At 55.0% G+C, this 3,958-nt stretch overlaps 1 protein-coding gene across 1 annotated transcript in view; it reads right to left on the bottom strand.

Moving 5' to 3' along the window:
• LOC104500220 (aryl hydrocarbon receptor-like) overlaps window positions 1-3,958 on the bottom strand; it is a gene marked incomplete at both ends in the record, with an annotated part of 11,509 nt that overhangs the window by 6,426 nt on the left and 1,125 nt on the right. The window lies entirely within an intron of this gene.

Below are 3,958 nucleotides of genomic sequence, written 5' to 3'. Positions count from 1 at the left end.
CGTCGGCAGGGAGCAGGGACATCCACAACTAGAGCAGGTTGCCCAGAGCCCCAGCCTGATCTGGAATGTTTCCAGGGATGGGGCTTCTACCACCTCTCTGAGCAACCTGGGCCAGGGTCTCACCACCCTCAGTATCAAAAAATTCCTTCCTCAGATCTAGTCGGAATCTCCCTCTTTCAGTTTAACCCATCACCCCTTGTCCTGGCACAACAACCCCTGCTCAACAGCCCCTCCCCAGCTTTCTGACAGGCCCCTTGAAGCACTGACAGGCTGCACCAAGGTCTCCTCGGAGCCTTCTTCTCTTCAGGCTGAACACCCGCAACTCTCTCTCCAGTCCTCCCAGCAGAAGGGGTCCCTCAGGTCAGTCCTGGGCCCTCCTCTGGCCCCGCTCCAGCAGGTCCCTGTCTCTGCTGTGCTGAGGAGCCCTGAGCTGGAGCCAGCACTGCAGGGGGGTCTCCCCAGAGCAGAGCAGAGCGCAGCAGAGGGGCAGGATCCCCTCCCTCCGCTTGCTGGCGTCACTGCTGGGGATGAGCCCACATTGGGTACTGCCCTGGGTCTCACTTCTGTTCAAGCAGCTTCTTGGTTTCATGCCCTTCCTGCAGCATGGGAACCTCCAACTTTGCAATTGCCTCCATGCACGTACCTTGCAGCGGTGCCAGAGCAGCGCATCTAAAGCAGCAGTTTCTGCAGACCTGGCACAGCTGCTTCACCTGGCACAGGTCAAGGCCAGCAGCTCATTCTCAGATTTTCCTCCACTCTGCCTCACTTGAGTAAACTCCACCAACCAAAGGCTGCCAGGAGACGAATGGGGTTCAATGCCGGCAGAGCTGTGCTCACCAAGAACACAGATGGTACCTTCTGCTGGGCTTCTCTGAGGTCACGTAGCTCTTCTGTACAGCTGCCCAAGCGTATCCTAATCCAAACCGATGGAAAACTTTGTTTTCATCCTGGGAGCATTTGCTCTGGCTCAGATTTGGACATTTATACTCACCCTATGCAAGCAGCAAATAGAAATCTCAGAACTGCTTGCACAACGTAACCAGACACCATCAAGAACTGGTCCATTCTGGTATCCTGGTGGAAACAAGCCTTTCTGACAACCTGGAATCCAAATGGCATTTCATGTCGACTGCATTTAACACTGATCTGCGTCTACCTGGGTGGCTCTGCTCATGTAGTTCCCACCCTGCCCACAGCCCGGCAGGGTCCTGGCAGCCACACGTGGCTTAGGGCAGCATGGGACTGGAAAAAACGGGGCATGTGCAGTGGAGAGCGAACCCACCACAGATCACGGCATGCTGCCAGCGCTGCCTGGGCATTCCCTGCTGCTGCCTGGCCCATGTGGATATTCTTACTGGTTGGGAGAAGCCTGCCCAGCTCCTGGCCTTGTTTCCATCCCTTCTGTCCTCCCCAGAGAAGGACAAAGGAGAGCCCAGGAGAAGGAGCATGGCGTGCCTGCCTGTGCTGTCTGTAGGCAAGGACAAGGGCTACACAGCCATTGTCTGAACTGCCCGCTCCCTCCTCCTGCATCGCTCACCCTGTGCTCGAGGTGGTCAAGCCCACATTGCGAAAAGCCACCAGCAGTGAAAACGGAAAAGATGAAAGCTAAAGGACAGGAGTTTGGTTTGTGACACTGTAGCAAAAACATCCAGTTTCTGAAAAGCCATTTTATTCCATAGCAGGAGGGCGGACAGGCTGAGTTCGGTCCCTGGGCTTGGGGAAGACCCCCAGAATTGCTGGTTGGCCTCAGGGTACCTTTTCCTTGTGGCAAATAAATCATAGATTCATGGGATGGTTTGGGTTGGAAGGGACCTTCGAGATCATGTAGTTCCAACCCACCCGCCATGGGCTTGGACACCTTCTGCTAGACCAGGCTGCTCTGGTGCTCACTCTCTCCGTGCTGTATGGACCCACTCCACGCTGATGCCCAGTCCTGCAGGAGGGGCTCCATCTAGGTGGCCCGAACCCTGCACTCTGTTTTCACCAAATAAATACTTGCTCAGGCAAAGCAGCTCAGGATGGGAGTGCTAAGCCCTCCCCACAGGGAAGAACAAATGCAGCCATCAAGCTGAAGCTTCCAATGCATTTTTAATGTTACACGTTTTACAGTTCACTGGCCCTTCCATCCTCTCCTTGAGCTCCACCACTGCAAAGTCAACATTCAAGGGAGCATTTTGTTTCCTGGCTGGAACGGGCTGAACTGCTCAGAGCCTCCATATTCCTCGAGAGGGGCTCATTCCTACCAGCTTTACAAATCTGGGAAGTAATTTGAGTGTTTCCTCTGAGCCAGCAGCCCCAGGGCTGGCAGGACAGGACATGGGAGAAGGGACCAGGGTCCGTTCTCTGAGTCCACTGGCTGACAGTGGCCTTTGCACCTGGAGAGCCGTGAAGATTAGAAGGTGCAGAGGAGCTTCCCTACCAGTTTGGGAGTGCAGCTGCTGCCCCAGGAGCCCTGGCTTTTCATTCCCGCTCTCTGGCACTGGGCCGGAGCTGACATGCAGAACAACACTGTGAACTTGGGCACTGGCAGGACACAAGGGAGCCCTCCTTCCCGCTGCAGGCACTGCACCAGCCATGGGGAGCAAGCCTCTGTGGCACAGAGCCCAGTGCTTTCATGACCTTGTCATCACCTTGCCAGGGCTGGGAGCAGGCCCGCAGGAGTCCCCTCCCAACCCCAAGCAGTAGGCATCACTCCGTGACTCAGTTTCCCCAGCTCTGAAACGATCCCAATAGACTTCCAATAAACACCTTCAAGCCCATGGCGCTGCCTAAGAGCAAAGGCCATGAAAACCCAAGAAAATCACCAGTTTAGCTCCCCAGAATCCAAACAGCTTTCACTGCCGTGACAGCACCACCTGACCACCCCTCCCAAAAGGCAACAGGTCCCCGCAGGGACACCCTTGCCAGCAAAAAGGCAGGGGTCCTCCTGCAGTGTGGACCCCAGAAGCCCTATGGCTGGCCTGATCCTGCACCACCGATCTGGCTGCAGGAGGGAAAGCCACAGTAGCCACCCCTGGCCTGCTCCCCCCACTTGGTGATGTACAGGCATCAGGATTAATTAGGGTCTGGCCTGCAGCCTTGGCCAAGTCCAGCTATTGTTGCTGCCAATTCTCGTTTCATTGTTGGGGTCGGTGTTTCTCCCCCCTCGCCTTCCCTTAATTCTGGGGACAAACACTCTCTGTTTACTGGGGTTGACCTCAACATGTGGGAATCTGCAGCGCAGGTTAATTAGGGTTGCCAAATCCACTTTAACCCTCTGAGCAGCTTCAGAGGCATCGCTCGTCCGTGGCAGGAGCAAGCAACATCTTGCAGAGCTCCATCCTTCCCTAACTGCACTGACTGGCAGGCACATCCAACAGCCAGCAACATGTCCCTGCATCACTTGGCAGAGATAGTCCACCCAGCAATCAGCCTTGGTAAGGCCTTGGTGGTCCCCGTAGAGGGATTTTCATGCTTCACCTCCATTTCAGATATCTTCCTCTCCTGAGATTGCTGCTGGAGAGAGCCTTGGTGGAAAAGGACAGACCAAAAAAGTAAGGCTGGAAAATTAGAGGAGGGGACAGAAAGAATTGGGGTGGACCAGGAGATGAGACAAAGGAAGTTTGGGCATCCAAGCTGACAGACCAGGTGGATGTAGTTTTATAAACATGGAGCATTGTTTTCCTGAGGCATGGAGACAGGTCCTGTGCCCCTGCCACATCCAGCATCACAGAGGCGAACCCCTGGAAAAGCCAAACCTAAGCCCAGAGCTTTTAACACCCAGCTTGGTACCTCTAAAAGGATGGCATCAAGCTCTGGAGGAACTGATGGGCAGGACATCAATCCCCAGCGAGCCCTGCTGAGCACCATTTTGTTACACCCACAGCAGAAACCCCTCAGAGTGTTGGTTATTAACCAGCCTGGCTTTCGCCTTCCTCTCACTAGACACTGAGATCCTGGCTCTCTGGCTCTCAAGCAG

This window comes from Buceros rhinoceros, unplaced genomic scaffold (genome assembly GCF_000710305.1).
Source record: "Buceros rhinoceros silvestris isolate BGI_N320 unplaced genomic scaffold, ASM71030v1 scaffold23829, whole genome shotgun sequence".
Taxonomy (NCBI): Eukaryota; Metazoa; Chordata; class Aves; order Bucerotiformes; family Bucerotidae; genus Buceros; species Buceros rhinoceros.
This window is presented reverse-complemented; position numbering and strand designations above follow the sequence as displayed.